The sequence below is a fragment of the Zalophus californianus genome, chromosome 9 (assembly GCF_009762305.2).
Source record: "Zalophus californianus isolate mZalCal1 chromosome 9, mZalCal1.pri.v2, whole genome shotgun sequence".
Lineage (NCBI taxonomy): Eukaryota > Metazoa > Chordata > Mammalia > Carnivora > Otariidae > Zalophus > Zalophus californianus.
Genome location: NC_045603.1, coordinates 100,956,212 through 100,977,236, shown reverse-complemented (window position 1 = coordinate 100,977,236; position 21,025 = coordinate 100,956,212).

Sequence of the window (21,025 nt, the reverse complement as noted above, 5' to 3'; positions counted from 1 at the left end):
GGAGTCTACTTAAATATATATATTGCCGTACATATATATGGAATATATATATATATGGCATATATATATATATGGCAATGTGATGGAGACTCTCTGCGGACAACTTTAGCTTGAGTAGAAGAATGGGTATTTAAATGGAAACTTAGGGGCCCCTGGGTGGCTCAGTTGGTTAAGCGTCTGCCTTCAGCTCAGGTCATGATCCCAGGGTCCTGGGATTGAGCCCCGCATTGGGCTCCCTGCTCAGTGGGGAGTCTGCTTCTCCCTCTCCCTCTGCTGCTCCCCCTGCTTGTGCTCTCCCCCTCTCTCTGTCAAATAAATAAATAAAATCTTAAAAAAATAATAAAATAAATGGAAACTTGAATGAGAAGAAAGTAGCCATGCGAACATCTAGAGGAAGAGCATTCTGGGCAGACAGAATGACATTTGCAAAGGGCCCGAGGCGGGAATGAGTTTGATGTGTTTGAGAAAGAGAAATAGAGATGCTATGGCTGAAGCACAGTGAAAGAGGGGAGAACGATGGGGATTGAAATTAGGTTGGCAGGAGCCAAACCACACGGGGTCCTTTGGGTTATGGTGAGGAGTTTGGAGTTTGGGTCAAAGTGCAACGGGAAGCCATTGGGTGCTTTCTTGACTGGCAACTCCTGGACCTTTGGTGTTCTTGATCTTAGTCTATACTCCCCTCGAGCCTGAACCCTCTTTTGGAACATATCATGAAGAACCCTGGACCTTTCCCATGGTATTCACTGTTCTCATAATGGATCGTCACTCTTGTCATGTAGAAAAGTGAGATTATAAATTGTTAAGAGTTCAAAGTTTAAGTTCTACCCTTTCAGTCATATCCATGGTTGCTTGTGGGTTTTTCTTTGTTTTTTGTTTTGATTTGTAAGAATTACAGTAAAGGGTCAGTGCTTAACCCAAACAAGTGAGTCACTGATAAGAGAGTATCAGGCAGTTCTGGAGAAAAACCTCTGGGACCCCGTCAGGTGTCCAGACTGGGCAGATCCCTATTCTGTGTATGCATCATTCTAGTCGGGGACAAGCTCTAAAAAAAAAAAGAAAAGAAAGAAAGAAAGGAAGGAAGGAAGAAAGAAAGAAAGAAAGAAAGAAAGAAAGAAAGAAAGAAAGAACGAAAGAAAGAAAGAAAGAAAGAAAGAAAGATACAGTAAGAGTGGGCAGGAAAAGCAAAAAGCAGTGCCAATGATTTCAGTTAAAAAAAGGAAAGAAACTGGAAGTTCATCCTCCAAAGAGAGAAACACATTGCAACACAGACAGGGAAATCCCCCTCCTTAATCAAGGAAACACTCCGAAAAGCAGATCCTAGCAGAGACGAGGGGAAACACATAGATAGTTTCTCAGCTCCCCTGTGAGTTTATTGTTCGGAGCCAATGTTATTGGGGAATATAGGTGCTGGGGGTAGGGGAGCGGGAGAGAATCTCATGCTCAGCTGGGAAATGTCCCACCCAAACGGAAACCTCCACTGCCCTCACTCTGCTCTGTCAAGAACCAATTCCAGGCACTGAAAGAAAGAGGCATCCACTGGGAGGCCCAAACCCTTCAAGCAGGCAAAAATTGGCTTTGCACTCAACAACCCAATTGGCCAGAGGGTCTTCAGAGTCACCTGTCACTTCCTGCAGATGAGGATGAGGCTTTTGTCTCTAAGACCGAGTCTCCCAACGGGAAAGAGCTTCAGGGGTCACAGTCTGTCTCTATCGTAGGACAACTGGAATTTCCCTGATCCTAACGAGTCCCAGGATCGCAGGCATCCTTAGTTCGTACATCTTTGGAGAACCTCCATGAAGTGTCCTCTACTCCCCCAAGCTACAAACCTTCTCCATTCACCTACTTCCCAAATAGTTACTGTGCAGCTGGAGGCAGAAAGTTTCGGAATTATCTGGAGCACGTCTTCCTTTGATCTTTGTGCCATGCTATCAGGAGCAGAAATCAGAAAGAAGCATTCTGCTTTGCTATGCGGCCAAAGGAGGAACCACTAAATCCCCTGGAAGGTCCCCCTCGCTGCCGGCAGGGCAGCCTGGCGGGGAGCCCAGCTGAGGAGGCTGTTAGCCTCTTCTTCTTTCCGTCAAGATCTCTATCTACAAATTGCAGTATGAGACCTGCCAGACAGAGATGGTGAGAGAGAGCTGTTGGGGAGAGCTGGATAAGCCAGGTACCCGTGCAATCAAAAGGGAACAAAACTATTACGAAAAGTAAGGCAGGTATGCAGGAAAGCAAGAATGTCCCACCCTTGTTTGAGTTTAGTTCCTGTCTGGGCTTGAGGCAGGACGGATGGGGTTTCTGAAAATGCCCCTTCCTTGTCCTTCTTTCTAGGTTCAATTCATTTCGATCCAGCAAACTTCTACTGAGTGTCTGGAACGCGCCAAGCGGACTCTGCGGGCAAATGGATGTGCATGGCTATGTCCCACCCGAGGGGGAAGAACCTGCGAGCTAGAGCAGAGCTTCGCAAACTACGGCCCCTGGGGCCAAATGTGGCCCACTGCCTGGTTCTGTCTAGCCCACAAGCTAAGAATGGCTCTCACTTTTACACCCGTCTTCTTGAATCAAAAAAGGAATTATACGTTGTGGCATATGAAACTTCTATGCAATTCAAATTTCAACGACCATAGGTGAAGTGTTATTGGGACGCAACCAAGCGCGTTCTTTTCCCTATTGTCCATGGTTGCTCTTGTCCTGCAGAGGTAGAGCCAATGACCTGCACCGGAGACCATCCGACCAGCAAAACCTCAAATAGTTACTCTCTGGCCCTCGACAGGAAGAGTGTGTGGAGCCCCGGACGGGAGTTATGCCCCCAGCGGCTTTTGCACGAAGGGTAATAAGTCCCTTTCCCAAGTTAAGAAAAAATCGCCTGCTTTCTAAGCATTCTCGCATATTCTATTATTTCAAACACATGATGGAATCATTGGCGTCACTGCCACTCTGCTAGGTTTATGTACGGTTTTTAGTATTCTGGTAGGGGTGAGGGGAAGCACTCAGCCTCCCCTAAAAAGGTTTGGACGTGAGATGGGAGTCAGTTCAGGGTGAAGGGGCAGGTACCGGCGGTGGGAGAGCATCCTGAGCCACACTCGGAGACCCACGGGTTCAAATCCAAGCCCCACCCCTAACAGTAGTACAACCTTGGGTAAGTCACTTCACTTTGCTCTGCCTCAGTTTCATGATCTGTAAATTGGGCCTAATAAAAATATTTACTTAACAGGGTTTTCCCAAAGATTGGTTAATTAAAAGAGTTAAAGCACTTAATAGAGGGCCCGTTATTATTAGTGTTAGCCAGCATTATTAGTGAGAAATGTCACAACTCTTCCATTTTGTAAAGCTTACAGACTTGCACATTATCACTTAGTGCTTAGTGATGCTGGCTAATGTCTACGCAGCTCTTCTAATGAAGGTAGTTTGCTTGTTTGTTTTAAAGCAATCTTTGGCAGCAAGTTAAAGGGAACTTAACTAGTTGTAAAATTAAGCTGAAATCTCTCTAGAGAAAAACAGTCACAAAGTTCGTCACAAACATCATACAAGTTCATTTTCTACAGTGTAGACACACACAGGGGCCAGCAGAGAGCCAAACCCAGCAAGTTAAGCAGGAAGTGTTTTTCTGTTGCACATTAAAAGAACTTTCTTGTGGCAGCAAAATATAGAACAAAGGGTTAAACAATTTAAAGACACGTTAACCCTGACAGACGCCCACAACAGAATAGGAAAGCTACTTAGCGGCTGTTTAAAATCAATCTGGACACCCCTAGTCGGTAAACCTTTTATTCGGAACGGTTTGATAAGTGTGAAGTTAAACACCAAGTCTCGGTGCATTATATGATTTTGAATGTTGATCTAATTTGCCCAAGTAGCTGTTGGAGAGCCATTTAAACGGGAGTTGAGAATGTAATCAAGAATTACATTTGTGTAGAAAGTTCCCCAAAGAGCCAATTTCACTTTTTCAATTTCTCTTCACCTGCAGGGAATGCTTGAAAACTGTAGACCCACGGGCAGGCATGAGAACTCTTTGAGATGGCAGTTCCCCGAAATGCACAGCGAGGTCTGGGAAGAGGAAACCATTGCCTTGCTCAAGGCTTGCTCTGAAGCCCCCATCCTTCTGAGTGACGGTCAGCATCACAGGGTGACAAAGAGAGTGGTGACTGTGGTGTCACAAACACCAGCCCTTTCACCCCTGGCTGTGTGACCTTCACCAAGCCATTTACCTCTCTGGCCTCTGCTTTCTCGTCTGACAAAAGAGGGGAGCCAACTGGTTGGACGTTAGGCTTCCTCTGAATTATTAGAAACCATGACCTTTAAGGTGCAAACTGGCAGCATGACTCTTGTCATCTCCGTTACTGTATTTGGTCAATTCTTAAGGGTGCAGGGAAAAGGAATGAGTAAAATGACAAAGGCAATTTACAGAGATTCTAAAAACCATATGATCTCTTTCTGTGAAAGAAACTCATACGAAACCAAGAAGATTGGCTTCGGTTTGACCTTTCTGCCTTCTATTAAACCTCTGTCATGAGCTGAGCGGAGGGTGACATGGTCCGCAATGGAAGAACTGCTCAGAACTGCATCCACGGCAGCTTTCGGTATTAATTGATCCCACAGCGGCCAGGAAGGAAACAGGGAGAACCTGGGCAATCCATGGAGATCCCTTTAGTGATAGCATCTATGGCATTTATGATTTTGGGGGGACCACAAGTGGGCATGCCCCATTTCTTTCCCCACCCTTGTCTCTTCCTACTTGAATACCCACCGCTGAACTTCAGTCAAGCCAATCTGCTACTCTCCTTTGCCTTTACGAAGGTCAGGCTATTTGTTATATATTTGGACATGATACTCGGCCCTGCAGGGGACAGAGATGACAGTGGCCACCAGTTGCTGTTCCATTGCTTAAACAGGACAATAATAAAGAATGGTCTGGGGGGTGGGGAAGCATTTGCTCCTGTCCTGTTGGAGCTTCACTTCTCAGACTCAGGGAGCCCATCACACCCCTATTTTGAAAGAAAACAAAGAAAAATAATAAATATCCTCAGAGAGAGACTACTCCCTCCCAAACTGGTATATCAGGGCAACAACTAGACAGAGTGGGAGTAATCAGAAGGCAAATCAGACTTGAAAGGTAAATTATTGTTTCTTAAAAGAAATGAAAGCATGCAGTGGTACCTGCATCCCCGAGGGGAAAGAGTTACTTGCAGAAAAGTAAAGATTGGCGGCTCCGTAAGGGACCAGGCTCTTTGCCATATTAGGCTTCCCACCCTTGAAGACACTTTTAGACCACATCCTTATTCTATACGCTCTATAAGGACAGGAATTTGTCTTTTTCTTTTTTATCTTTGAGTTCGTTGATATTACCCAAGTACTCGGAACAGTGCCTGCTACAGAGTAGGCACTCTGCCAATTTGTCGACGAAGATGAATGATGCTAAAACCCAGGAGACCATCTCTCTGAGTTTATCTGAGGCTTGCCAAAACTCCACATCACCCAGAAGAGAGACAGGTGCCAGCAGGTGCCAACAGAGACTGGTCCTTGTGTATCAGTGCCCTGGGAGGGTGTCTGAGGTCAGTTATTCAGGAAACACTGGAAAAGGGACCAGGCCTTTATACACCTTTACATATATTCCCATCATTGCATGTGGGCTGTGCCCCGTGGAGTCCGTGACCTTGGGTAAGGGGGCTGTCTTCAGCAGAGGGCAATTCCTAGAGATGGACCAGCTGTCTACACGTCCAGCAGCCGGGAGAATGAGCATTTCACCCTGAAGGTGGATTCTGGGCAGTAAATCACAGCACTCAGTACAGTGGGCTCTTCCTGCAAGTTTGCAGGAGGGAGATTTTCGTTTTTTGAGGACCACACACTGAGGGTAGCTGACTCACCTGGGGTCCCTTGGTAGCCGGCCACAGACTCCAATTCTGGCTCCCTTAATCTATTGATGGGAAAAGAAAGAGGTCACAAATGGATAGGAAGCTGTGGGACTAGGCATGGATGCAGAAGAGGGACCAGGATCAGCCTCACTACAGCCTCTGGACACCTCTCCTGACCACTGCCCTGGGAATTGATGTACCCTCATCTTTTGCTGCTGTCTTTGCTCCTCCTTTCAGCTCAAGTATGGGGAAGGGACATCAGATTAGCTTAGTGTAGTTCATGTGCCCACCCCTTTGTGTGGAAGGAATGGTCCCGCCAAAATTGCACACAGTGGGAGTGGGGTGCCATGAGGAAATGGACGTGTAGGTTGAGACACACGCACATTCACACGCATACACACATACACAAAACAGTGGGAAATACACAGCCAGGAGGAGGCTTTCCTTCCCCCACCTCGTCAAAAAGGTATGAACAATGGACTGAGACCTCGCTCTGGTGTCAAGGGCGTAGCAAACACCTTGGCAAGAGTCACATCACACCTCTAGGTCACCAAAGGCAATGGCATTTTAAAATTAACACGATGAAGGGCACCCGGGTGGCTCTGTGGGTTAAGCATCTGACTCTTGACTTCGGCTCAGGTCATGATCTCAGAGTCGTGAGATGGAGCCCTGCGTCGGTCTCCGCCCTGGATGTGGAACCTGCTTAAGATTCTCTCTCTCCCTCTCCCTCTGCCCCTCCCCTACTCGTGCTTGCTCGCGTGAACGCGCACTCTCTCTCTCTGTCTCTAAAAAAAAATAAAATAAAATAAAGTAAGCATGATGAAGCTCTAATAATCTAAAAGTTTTCATCCTTAAAGGAGAAGGAAGAGAAAAAGCAATGTCTTCTAGCTAGGAAGTTTCACCTCACAGTTTTCTCGAGAACAAAATAGCAAAATCCTTTTTCAAGACAATAAACAAATAAAAGTTAGACTCTCCCTGCAATTTGTTTGCTGCCCTTTTCCCCTCACCTTTTGAGTTGAGTGATCCCACAGAGGTTAAGACTGAGAATGACAAGGGAATGGGGTTTCTGTTCATTGCTCAGGGGGCAATCGCTATGTGGGCCAAGGTTCACATAGCGTAGTCTTCAGACGCTTCTTGGATGTTGGAAGTTATATTTCTTTTTTTTTTTTTTTTTTGAAGTTATATTTCATGCAGCTCTCTCTCCAGGACTCAGGGAGGTCTCATCACTGAGCCTAGCACAGTGTCAGAGTAAGAGCTCAATGTGTGCTGGGAGTTAAGTAGGGAAGGGAGGAAAGGGAGGGAGGGAAGGAGAAAAGGGCCAGGAAGCTTGCTCTTGACCCATCAGCATTTAGATGACAGGAGGATCCCACATCTTACTCAGACAGGACCTGCTCTGACTGGCAACCATTTGGAGAGATCTAGAAAGAGACTTGAGGGAAGGGAGGCAGGAATTATCGAGGAATCTCCCTCTGATTAGCAGAAAGGTATGAGTTTTGGTCAGGTATAGGGTAGAGCATATTCTGAGAATCTTCCACTATCGGTGATTTATTCAAAGAACTAATCATTGAAGGGCTAACCGCTTTTGAGGGGAAGGCATGGAGTAATGAGAATTTATAAGCCGCTTCTAATCTAATAATTTTATTCTACGGATGAACACACCAAGGTCTAGAAAAATAATGTGAGCCTTCCACTTCTAGCCAAAATGGAGCAACAGGGGCCATATGTACCATTCCACTTAAAGCAGACAAAACAATCCCTCAGGATCAACATTTGCCTCTCTCCTCGGAAAACCAGCTCAGGACTGAGAACGGGGCTGGGACTCGTGTGAGGCAAGTAATGCATCCCTGCATGACCCTGAGGGCAAACGCCTCCTTAAATCTTGTACCCTTGGCACTCTGCCTGCCCAAGGGGATGACTACGTGTGGTTGAGGTGATGCTCCAGGTAAAGAGGCAAAGATCTTAATTGGGTGCTCTAAGCTTCTTCACTTCTCATCTGCTTCCTCTCTTATATGGTTTTGGTCTGGACTCTACCTTTAATAGAAATGTACATTCACACCAGCCTTCCTGCTTCTTCCACCTGAGCCTCCCTTACTGCTGGAGCCTCCCCCACCCCCACCCCCACCCCCGGCTGCCATCATTCAGATGCCCCAGAGTGGCTGCTGCCAGGAGCCACGCCGCGCTTGGGGTCACCCCCTCCCCAGCACTGTCCTGCTGAAGCTCGCTTCCTTGTCTTCCTAGAGCACTGACCACCTGGCCCTCCCTAGCATCCATCCCTGCCTCTCTCCCCTGGTACTGACGTTGTTCTCAGGGCTTCTGTCATTCACCTTCTGCAGGAAGTGCTCCAAGTACAGAGAAACTTCCAGCAGAGTGGACTGGCCTGGCCTTTTCCCTTTTTTGGAGATGATAATGTGGGATGACAGGTGGAGTTTGGGAAAGGTGTGGTGGAGGGAGTATGCTAAAAGGCAAGGTAGACGCCTCTGTGGTTAGACATCTCTGTTTTCTAGCAATCGCGAGATGGCGGGACTGCCCCTCTCTCTAGAAGTCAAAACAAAACTTAGAAAACCCAGTGCAAATAGCCTTTCTGTCGTGTACTTCCCAAGGCCCCCCCCCCAACCCCCCCGCCTTGCTTTGCTTGTAGCTCAAGTCCTCCGCAGATACCAGTTTCTCGCCAGTACCCTGGGTCACCCCCTGCCCGGATGGATGGAGGACAGATGTCTTTCCCTTATCAAAACCAAGGACGTGACTTACAATAACAGAATCTTGGGTTAGGAAGGCCCCCTTAAGGGTCATTTCATGCATTCCCCTGCCTCCAGCTAAGTTTTAATGTACTCCTCTACAGATAGTCCCTTGGCTGTCTGCCCTGCTTATTCACGCTTGTTCCAGTGATGAGCAACCCCACGAATATGTGATAGACAGCGACCACCTTTTTGAGATCTGGATTAGACGTTACATGCTCTAATGCAAGAGCAGTTTCTCTTGTCTTATTTCTTGTGGAGACAGGAATAGAAAAGGCTGGAGGAGGACCTGAGGAAAGAATAGAAGTCGAAACCAAAACAGTTGAGTCCAAGGCTGAGGGCACCAGGCTCCGTCTAAACCCTTCCTACTCAGAGTGTGGTAGTAGCATCCGTTTCACCTGGGAGCTCGGTAGAAATGCAGAGTCTCCGGCCCCACCCCAGACCTCATGAATCGGCTTCTGCATTTTTATCAGGATCTCCAAGTGATTCATTTGTACATTAAAGTTTGAGAAGCCCTGGGCTAGGGCTTATGCTCCATTACTCTCCTGAAGCTTTGGGGCAGGAACCTTAACCCAGAGCAAGGTCATGTGTGTCCAAGAGTCTGAGTCTGTTCCTTCACCGCACACATTTCCCTGAGGTGTTGCCAGCAATCCAAGCCCAATCCCGTGACTTGGAAGGAAGGTGGGAGTATTCCTCCAGGTAGATTGATCCATCTGCCTTGGCTCACACTGCAGAAACTCTCCCAATACCCATAGCCGTGGTCCTGCCGGCTGCGCCCTTAGCACCACCCCACTTTGGAACTGTCTTTGCACTTAGTACAGGGAACTCCATTTTGGTGGGGGGGTGATTTTTTTCCCTTTAAGCGTGTGTGATTCATTTGAATTGCTTTTTTTGTTTTTTTAACAAGGGGTTGTTTTTGTGTCTCTGAATGACATCTTTGTGGCCCCTGTTACCCCAGCTCCCTTTGATGCAAGGCCTCTGTTTTATAAGCATCAGGGTTCTGCCACCCGGACCTGGTGAGGCATATTTAAAGCTGTTTAAATTGACAGACCAGGCAAACAGGATTAACTCTGTGGGCCCAGAAGGGGAGGTAGGGGGCTGGGGGAGAGCTGCAGAATGGTTTACATGGATGAGCAAAAGGACAGCCGGCTGGGCTGGGAAGGGGCCTATCACCGGAGCCAGCCAAGAATTCTCGATCTGGGAGGTAGGCAGAGAGCTTGCAATCTGCTGGTGATTGGATTAGGCATGGTGTGAAATTCGGAGCAGGGCTGCACGGCTGGGGCTGGGGCCCAGGCTGCTGTGGGGCCAGGCTGCCGAGGCCCCGCTGAGGAGACCGTGTGGGGAGGCCGGTCCCTGCCCCAGCAGGCCTTGGAGACAGCCTCACTGTCACAGGCCTGGAGGCTCCCCCGCCGCTAGGCCCCATCGTTGTCCCCACCCCACGGCGTCTTCATCTTCAGAGCATTCTCAGGGAAAGCAGAGGCTGCTTGGCCCCTATTCACAGGGCTCCGGTCCCCTTGGCCTGGAGTGAGGAGCCTGGCCTTTCAAGTCTCTGGGTCCCCAACAGCTGTCTCCCGAGATCTTTCTTTGCCTTCTCTTTGTCTCTTTCTCTGCTCTTCCTCTTTTTCTCTCACTCTTGCACAGTCTGGTTCATTCAGCAGGATTCCACTCCATCTGGATTTGTTCAAGAGCCCAATTCAACTTGTGTTTTCCTCTTTCTCAGGGATTGGGAGGTTCTGATTAACATCTTTGAGGATTTTGGAAACTTCTTCCTGAAGCCTAATCAGGCAACAGGGGCTGGGGGGGGGGGGGGCAGGGAGTGGGTGGGTGGTGGGATTTATCATTGCTGAAAAGTTGACAAGGTTTAAGCCTTTTTTGGCAAAGTCAATAACACCAGGTGCAGGTCTAAAAGGGGCGGGGGGGGGGAGGATGAGAGGAAGAAGCTTTGGGGAAGGAAATGGATTTTATGGGCATTCCTAAACCCACCCATAGTGAAAGGGACTCTTCTTGTCAGGGGAGTGGTGGTGATGCAAGCCGACGGCCAGAGTATGGACACCTGGACCCTGGGCAGAAGCCTGAGGCCAGTCATGCCCCCGACCACCCTCTGACTCTTGTCGTCATAGGAAACAAACAAACAAACCTCCCAGCCGTCATGCCCACCCAGAGAAGTCTTTCATTTCTGACTCTGGCAAAGTATGACTTTGGTCAAGCAACTTTTCTTCTCTGTGTCAGTTTCGCTGTGTAGGAAGCAGAGAGGTTAGCTATCGCATTCCCTCATCTGCTTTGAAAAGCTACCAATCTTTTGATGCATGGAAGACCTCAAAGTTCATCTGGTTATATGGCCATAGCATCTTAGAGCTGGAAAAGATCACAGGGAAAAACTCCATGACTTTCCAGATGATGAAACGGAGACCCTGGGGAGCCCGCATCGCTCCAAAGTGCCCATGATCTCACCGATTAAATGACTAGGCCTCTTAGGAGTTGGGGGAACCTGGAAGTAGAACAAGGTCTCATGTGTCCCGTGCCGTGTGCTTTTCTCTTCTGCCCACTGGCTCCAAGAACACCTGAGCACGGTTTCAGACAAACCACAAACGTGCTATCCCTGTGATGCCCAGGAAAGTACCAGCTGGGAGGGCATCTCTCTCTCCCTCTGCTCTTCTCTCCTCCAGAGAGAGGAGAGCTGGCCTGTCCAAGGTTTGCCAGACTTTATCCCGGGGCAGGGGACTATGAGCGCCTCTTTGAAGCCTTCCAGAGTAGGCAGCCTGTATCGGTTAATAGATTTCCTTGCACGTGCCAATCCAGATCTCTCTGCGTCATCTACCTAGGTGCTGTGTTAACAAAAATTCCAAGCCCAGCTCCAGATCTGGGTCCATGGGGGAAGAGTGCTGGCACTGGTTGAAGCATCTGCCATGGATGAGGGAGAACGGCCACACTTAAACTATAACCTCTGAACTTGGCATAGAGCGAGGCAAGCTGGTGTGCCCCTGGAAGAACACATGTCCCCGAGCCTACACCAGCTCCACCCATATTTCCTTCTAAGGAGCCTCCCTCCCACTCTTGCTATAGCCTGAGGCATGGCGACTTGAGATTTCCCCCAGCCTCTGAGAGGCCATGGGGAGGAGTGGTTTTCTGGTGGTGAGAAAAGGCTTTTGAATCCTTCAATGCCCAATATGCAAATGAAAACCAGTAATAGAGATACTGACAGCCCATGGGTTTTATTCCAAACATTTCCAAATTCTGTGGCATCTTCCGCCCACAGTCCTCAGTTCACAGTTTGTGGTAGCAACCCTCCAAAGTTGGACTTCCCTATAATTCTTTCCCTCCCTGTACTTGCATAGATTCCACCCATCAAGAGCTGGGCTGGAGTCTTTCCCTTAGCTTTGATCTGGGCTGACCTATGACTTGCTTTGACGCATAAGAATTTGGCACAAGGAAGATGTTGGGACTTCCAAGCCCGTGTCTTCAGAAGCCTGGTAGCTTCTGCTTCCTCTCTGTTTGGAAGCCAGCAGGGATGTAAGAAGCCCACGTGCTACAAGGAAGCTCACGGCAGCCACACGGAGAGGCCATGTGGAGGAGTACCGAGGCCCCAGACACGTGACTGACATCTTCATAGATTTTTCAGCCCAGCCCAGTCGTCCGCTGAATGCAACCGAGCAAATGACCCCAGGCAACACCTCATGCTCAGAAAAACTCAGAAGAACTGCTCAGCTAAGTCTTGCCCAGTTTCCTGAACCTCTGAATTGTGAAAAATAACAAATTATTGTTTAAGCCACAAAGTTATGGGGTGGTTTGTTACACCACCATGGACGAACTGAAACTTGTCTTTGGGATCATGGCTAAGGCGCAGTACTAATGAAAGGCGTCACGTCTTTGGTCATCTTGTTTCGCTCTTGTCTTGTTTTTAAATATCAGTCTCTGACCTGATTGCTGCAGAGAGTGTAAACCACCAACAGAGTGCCTTGGTCCTTGGGGGGAATCACCCAGTTGTCTTGACATGCGCAGAGAGGGTCACGATAGTGTTAGACTTCTACAGTACAGCTTTGGAAAGGACAAGTGTGTCTACTACATTTTCTGTCTGATGTTGTTTCATTCAATCCTCATTTTTGTTTTGCTCCTTCACTACTTGGGCTGCTGTGCCTATCCAAGGACCACACTGTTTGGATCGTCTTCATCCATTTCCCCCAGAAAGTCCCATCATTTCTCGCAGGAGTTCTGGAGTGAACGCTCTCTCACCATGTCAGCTGCCAGAGTCTGAGCAGATCCTGTCCCAAGAGGCAGTATTGTGCCCACGGCCACGGAGAGCTCAGTCCCGCATTCTGCAACCCTGGGAGCATTCACAGAGCTCCGCGTGTGCAGCTGATGCTCAGGAGTGTGTCCCCAGGAAAGGCCTGGGTATGTATCAGGCAGAAAACCCTCCAATGGTTCAGTAACACTACTTTAAACAGCATCAAATAGTGGCTAAACCTGGAAAGAAAAGGGGAGCACAAATATTTCACCTGCATGAGTTCAAGAGCACTTACTCTGAACAAATACAGTTTCCATCAATAGGGCACTGGCTATATAAACCACAGTATTATCACATAGTGGAATATTAACATCTATAAAAAAGAATGAGGAAGTTTTAAAAATATATTGATAGGGAAAGTTATGCAATGTATATGGTTCTGTGGAAAAGTACATAGTGTGCTTCCTCTTTGTCTAAAAGGAAGGATGACAACAATGTATATTTACATGCGTTTGCATTTGAATAAAGAAATACTGAAAGAATACACATGAAATTAATAACAATGGTTGCCCCTGGCAGAGGGGAGAGGAAGGAGAAGCAAAAGGGTAGGTTGGTGACATGGTGAGTTGAAATTTACCATAAGCTTTTTTATTGTTTTGATTTTGGACCATGTGAATTGCATTACCTAATCCAAAAAAATGTTGGAGGAAAAAGGGATCCGTACTTTGCCTAATTTGATTAAAGAACAGCGCAAGAAGAAAAACCAGGATCAGAAGCTTTGGATGGAACCATGCCTATTTAGGTTGCCTGGGATAACCCCAGTGTGAACAAAGGGCTTGGAAATCCCAGGAAGGAGGCTAGGCGAAGGGAATGCTTTATCACAGCCTCAGAGAATCCAAAGCCAAGATGATGCAGGAGGCAAGAGGCAGAACCAGCAGGCTTCCATAACCTGCAGGAGACGTTAGACTGTGAGAGTGGTTAGAACGCACTTCCATTTGGACTTGGAAATCTCACACTCTGACTTACGTGAATTTTGACTGACCTTCCAGACCCATGATTCCAAGATAATTATTCCGGTCCAGATGTCCCCGGACAGTGAGAAAGAGCTCCATTCTCTAGTCATATTCGAGCTGAGGGCACACACTGGTAGGTCTGAAACTATGCTCTGTGATTCAGGGGGTCTGTGACTTGGGTACCAAACCCAGACAAGGTGAAATAAATTGTACCCTGTAAATTGGCATTCCTTTCCACCTTTTAGAAATACGATATCATAACTTTCTCGGTATCAAGGACATATACATCATACCCATTTCAGTGGCTGCTTGTTGAAGGAACGAACGAATGAATTGTCTAGAGCCCACAAAATATGCTTTATTTGCAAGTTACTTGAAAAAAAAATATTTGCAAGAAGTATTTAAATTCGTTTCTAAAGCAACTGGGACTCTGGGCAGTTTCTAACACTGTAGAAATGAAGCAGTGGCCAGTAGAGGGCAGTGGTGCCTTTATCAATTAATAAAAGAGTGTATGAGTGTGCCCATGTGTGCGCCAGAGTGCACACACTTCTCAGTTCCTTCTCTCCAAAATTCGCTTCTTCCTGCTGTTTCTGTCAAGACAGAATGACCTGCCTTCGCTCAATACGTACACTTCAGTGATCGACAGTTGAGGTCATAGTCCTTGACCCACAAAACTCCCTTGGCTAGACTTGGCAAACCCACTGTGTGCTGGAATGAACTTGAATTCTACATTAATACCTTCTTAATAACATTCAGAAACTGTGGGGATTGTTTTCTGGGAAAAGAAGATACCGCCTCCTTCCCTCTTCCCCTCAGGGCCTCTGACCCCTCTTTATCTCCTGACAGGCACCATATCTAATCATGGGAATGAGGGGTAGCCTCAGCAAGACCTGGGCTCTTTCCGGGTGGAGGGAGCAGGCAGCAACAAGCATTGGGCCACGATTGTAGGCTGCTCAAATATTTAAGGGTACAAAGAAGCAGCTGTCGAGCACTTGTGCACTCAGGGAGGGAGAAGCAAGTCAGACTGATAATTAGCCTGCACCGGGTTCTTGCCATGAGGGCCTCTCATCCCCCTGGGGCCCCTTGTATCCAACCTACTGCATTCAGTCAGCCCCAGATGAGGCTGTTTCCCCTGCAGCCCCTTCTTCCACAACTGGGAAATGAGACTTTCTACTACGGAGTAATGAGTGAATGCTCCATAGACCTGGGGCAAGTCCTTCAACCTGAGTTTTTCCAGACTTCAAGTCACTCTATCTGATGAATGGGAGAACTGGATTCACCAATTCACCACTTCCAAACCTGACAATGGGTGTGCAAAGCCCACGTACACATGAGCGAACACCTAAGTGACCATATCGAGCACCTCTCTGTGATCGCAGATCCACAAACTGACAAGCCATGTGGTACCTGGCAAAATGCAAGTGGTACCAATGAAGACAAAAGTCAGGTATGTCAGGTATGTAATTTGGAGTACAGTAAGGCATGAGGAGGTGTCAGAAAGAAAAAGAGAGTGATTGTAGTATCTAAATAATAATCATCTTTATGTGTGTGTAACTACTTACAAAGTGTTGGATCACAGACTGCATGGTGATGCAGGCTGGCTCAGGGATGGCCCCATTTTATTTTATTTATTTATTTTTTAAAGATTTTATTTATTTATTTGAGAGAGAGAGAGAGAGAGCAGAGTGAAAGAGCATGAGCTGGGGGGTGGGTAAAGAGCAGAAGGAGATGGAGACACAAACTCCTCACTGAGCAGGGAGCCCGATGGGGCTCGATCCCAGGACCCTGGGATCATGACCTGAGCCGAAGGCAGATGCTTAATGACTGAGCCACCCAGGCGCCCCAGGGACAGCCCCATTTTAAAGACGAAATTGGTACAAATGCATCTCAAGCGATCTCCCCGTTGTGATATAATTCTCCTGACTTCATAGCCAGTCCTCCCGGATTGATCATGTGCACTGGCAATGATGGTAGAAGCCACTCTCAGGCACAAACAAGCTTCCCGTATTTCACAGAAATCTTGGCTTGGAGGATTCTGGCAAGGCCTTTGGGGGTGGGAGCCCCCATGGGCACCCCACACCCCCTCCCAAACATTGTGGGTGGGAGGGTGCTCCCCAGCTGTAAGCTTGGGCTCCTACAGAGCTAAAAGGAAGAGCAGAAGAGGAAGAAACCATCTGTCTTGCTTCTCTGTTTGAGGTACAGGCTAGAGGTTTTTTTGGTGTTCATTTTACTCAAACATTGCAAAAAAACTTCAACCCGGGTGAGGGTACAAATCAAGTCTCATTAGCCTTCCCATCCCCCAAGAGTGAACGATGGCTCGCCTCCTCCTGGGGTTCTGTTGTCTTCACCAGCAGTAATGATTCGGAGCCTCTAGAATTATTGCTGGAAGGACCGGCTTCTGGGGGTGGGGGAAGGCCTGGGAAGGCTGGAAGGGGAGGGGTGTGAGGACAGGAAGCCACGTAAGTGGAGCTGGAGTCAATATAATTGTGGGTGGCCAGTGCCAATCTCTGTCCTAAATATGTTTTAGAAACACTTTAGGACACAGTTGACTGGGTATAGCACTACTCTCGGGTAAGAAATGACGGAAAATCACGCTATTAACAAAATGTATTATATTATTATGGCCTGATACAGGTACCCCATTTCCTATGCATATTATCGTTCTTGATGCTCCAAAACCTGGGATCCATTCAAGGCAGGAATCATTACTGTCCTTTTACACATGAGAAAATGGAGCTCGGAGAATTGAAGGGATTTGGCCAAGGTGATACAGCTGGCCCATCATGGGGCTGAAACTCAAACCCAGGACTTCAGGCTCCGTAGAGACTCCGTTTTCCAGGGGGGGGGTGAGTAGCGGTGGGAGAAGGAGGGGCCAGATTGGGCTGTGGGGAGCGGGGGCCTGCTGGGTCCAGCTCCAGGCACAGGTGGTACAGAGCTGTCTGTGCTCAGGCCACAGCAAGCAACAGAGGATCGCATGCCCCTGTGACCTGAGGAAGAGGGAAGGAATTGGTGGGTGCAGGGCTGGCGGGGGGGTGGCGGCGGTGGGGAGTGTGGAGAGAAAAGACAGAAAAAGCAATGGACTGGAAATCTCTGCTCTTGGAGTCCGGTCCAGACCGTGCTTTCAGCCGTAGCTTGGGGCAAGTCACTTCATCTCTCTGAGTCAGGTTTACTGTGTAGATTAAGGTATTGGAGCAAATGATTCTCAAGTCCCTTCCAGCTCTAAAATGTTAGCATTACATATTTATCTGTGTTCACACGCACGCACACACATACAGAGCATTGCACCCAGATTATGAATGCTAACACTAATTAATTCATTAAGTAGTTATCAGTACCTATTATGTGTGAAGCAACATTAGTACTCAGTTGTGATTTAGAGGTGAGCATAGGCCAGATGTATATTTGACTTTCAATGTAAAGTCAGACTATGTTGGTATATCAGTCTGTGTGTATCAAGAACAGGGTTGGAAATTTGGAATAGATCATCAGTGATTGGGGCTTGCAGGAAATGCTGAGTCCCCACATCTTGTACGTTAGCTAAACCATATATCTAGGAACACATGAAAACATAATAAAACCAAGTGCATAGGCTCGATGAACTATTTCACGTGCCAAATCCCCCAAGAACGACTTGGCCTTTGAGGGACAGATCATTCTAAGAGACACCTTCTCATCTGAGCTTTCTATTGCATTAGTGTAGCAAAATGACTGGCGATGAGAAGGGGTTAATACCTGGTGGTCATTTGCTGGTGGAGACAATTTTATGAGCCCCCAGCAGGGTAAACATCTCTCCTGCCCGCTTCTGCCTAGTGTCCCCATGGAATGAGACCATTCCCCTTCCTTTCCAATTGCATCCACCCTCCTAATCCTACCATGAGGCTGGGCTTGAGGGTGGAAGCCAGGAAGGAGAGAGAGCCAATTCACCTAAGACACAGAGAGGTTAAGCCAATTGTCTTGGCCCACACAGGAAATCAGATGCAGGGACCATGGCAAGCCCAGGAATTCATGAGCTCCAGGCTTCGCTTCTAGACAGATGTTTGTGTTTCCTCCAATGTTTGTTTAATGGTAGAAACATTTCAGTAGAAACCAGAGACCTGGCTTCTCTGAGGCTCACCTGTTGCTTTGGAATGTATTTATTTGTACACGGGGCCCCATCTCAGCAGACTGTTCCCTTCCTACAGCCAGAAGGCTGATGTGCTCACGTCATGGTCTCCACGGCGACTGGCTGTGATATTACAAACAGCAGATTGTGCCTTGAGGTAGATAGCAAGTGGCCCCAGCAGGTAAAGTGGGCCAAACAAACTTCCTGTTTCCAGGCAAAGATCTAAAAGAACAGTAGAATGTTCCCTCGCTCCCCTGGCCCCCAAACATGCTCTCCTCCAGAGCAACAAATACCTCACAAATTGAGATTGAGTTTTGGGGCTTTTTTTCCTTAGTGTTCTTGCAAAAGGAGGCAGAAAGGCTTTCCTTCCTGATCGCCACTCCACTCCCCCATCCCTCCACCACCTCTAATTTACTCATAAACTGAAGACAAAGAAGGAACTTGGGCTTCCCTTGGCATGGTGGTGGACTGAGCCTGGACCCCAGGTATTTAAGTATGCATTCTGGTCATGGTGGTGATGAATCGTCACGGGTCTACACTGGGTCATCCTCAAAGGAAAAGGGGGAAAGCTAGAACTATGGAAAGCCCTGCCTCCATCAGTTAGCACATCTGTTTACCAGGAAGTCCAGAACACCAGGGGCCTTCTCAGAGTTTGGATCCGGTATCTCAACAGCCTGACCACCACTGCCTACAACTCCCAGGCTGTCAGTGGATCAGGCCCTCTTCCAAACTATCCCCCAGGTAATTTCACCTGCTCTTGATGTCTCCCGTGTCACTAAGCTTGGAGTCACCTCCTACACCATGACATTGGTTCCTGGAAATGGAACACTGGAGCTCAACGAAACAGAGGTGACCAGTCCAAGCCCTCCCTTAGACTCCCTTATAACCACCTGCCTTTGGCTTCTCCTGAGTCCTGTTTCTAGGGCACGGCCACAGCTGACTGGGCATTCTCAGCAGGCCTTCTGAGCCTTTAGTCCTGAGAAGCTCAAGGAACCGAGCTAACGTACAAATCTTAGTGTGTCTAACTCAGAAACCAGGCGCTTACCTGGTCTTTCTTCCTTCAGTTGTGGACCATAACAACATTCCCCAAACCTCACCTGCGTTCCATATAGTATACATACACTCTTGCCTTCAGCAAGCAGCTATAATATCCATATTCTTGGGAGGGTGTGGTTAGTCATCACACTGGAAGGAAGTCAACACCTTAGCATTGGTTTGGAGGAAGTGGGACCCTGCAGAAGGCATTCTCAGTCCCCACCAGTCCCGCATGTCCAAATCTTACCCTTCCGGCAAGACCACACACAAAGCCCTGCTCCTCCACAAAGCTTCCCTGAAACACACCTGGTAGGTACCTCTTCTCCCTCCGCAGACCCACCACCTGATCCAAACCTCTCTCCAGGTAGGTACTACTTTATATGTGTTCACAGGTAAACTATGTCTTACCTTCCTTACTAGATTCTATAAGGCTTATTATAAAGACCAGATCTGTCTGATCACTGTAACCTCTTTTGCCTTGAACATAATAGCTGCTTAATAAACTACACAAATAAATAACTATAATGCAATGGGTAATGTGACTTGATTATCTGGACTATTTTTACCTTCTCCTTTCACTTCTTAATGGGTCTTCTCCCTGCCTGCCACGCAAAGGTGTTATTTCATACCAGCTGCTGATTTATGTGCTGTAAGGCTCCCCTCTTCTACCTTCCCAATCCTGACGAGACATGGAGATTAATACTACCCAAGCAGCTCCCTTTGGGCAGTGACTTCCCCAAAAGGCATTCCTTTTACTCAATCAATAAAAACAGAAATCCCTTTTGAGATCTTTGCTTAGGCTTTTAGAATCTATCCTTGAGCTGCAGGCAAGAGACCTCCCTTTCCAAGATTACTGGATACTTTCTTCTACACAAATTCAAGTGTAACATATCTTAATCTAGCATATCTCTAGAGTTGGCCAGTTCTTCTAAATGTACCGCATACGCTCTTCTTGCAACAATTAATTGTACCTTTGGCTGCAAGTAATGGAAACCCAAAATATTATCAGCTTAAACAAGATGGAGATATATTTCTCCATCCCATAGAAGTCTGGAGGAGATAGTACAGGGGTACTGGGGGAGCTTCCTAAGGTCATCAGGGACCCAAGATCCTTCCATCTGGTCTGCTATTCTCAGAACTTGGCTCCTGCCTCTTGGTTCATGATGACTGTTGAGCTCCAGCTTTTTTGGCAGCAGTCCACCAGCAGAAACAAGAAGTAGTAAAGGACAGCCTTCTTCCCTTTAAAGACACTTTCTGGAACTTTCCCATGACACTTCCCCTAAATTCTACTGGCCACAGGGAAGTTGATAAATGTCATCTTTATTCTGCTTAGCTTATGAATCCCAATGCTTAGGATTCTGTTTCTAAAGAAGAAGGGGCTAATAGCTAGCTACCAGGGAAAACTAGCAGACTCAGCTTCACCTTCTGTCCTGAATAATTCATTTTCCATCTTTGAGAGACTAGTTCTCTCATTCCTCAACACGGTCGGGATCGGCAGAATGGCTACGTCTCCCTTTGTCCTTCATAAACCAGGAGTTTAAATGGGGCTGGGGGAACCCAAGGTATAGCCGGTCAGGTGACTTTCTCAAAACATACAGCAAATTAGAGCCAAGACAGGAGTGATGCACAGTGGCCGTGACCCCTAGCCCCCCAAGAATCACCTCTTTAGGAGGCTCAGCTGGGTCTGAGCCAGGAGCAGAGACTCTCACTGCGCCCAGCAATGGGTGCCAATGAATGCCGCGATCAGGAGAGGTATGGGAGTCCTGGCCAAAAGCAATCTCAGGAAGCTGTAGATAAGAAATCTGTGCCCGGTAGCATTGGGTTCCAGTGTGTTCGTTCCAGGAGCAGCACATTGGCTGCCCCTCCATGCACCACCCTCCTCTCAGGGCAAGAACTACACTTCCCAGACCAGCCAACCACCCTCACCCGGCATGGCAGTCTCCTGCCACCTGGCAGGGAGCTTGGGACCATGAAAGGCAAAACACACGGCTGCACCCATTCTTGGGGGCCCTGAGTGTTCAGGCACACGAATCCCTGCCTGGGCTGGTGGCTACATGCAGACGTTCCTGTTA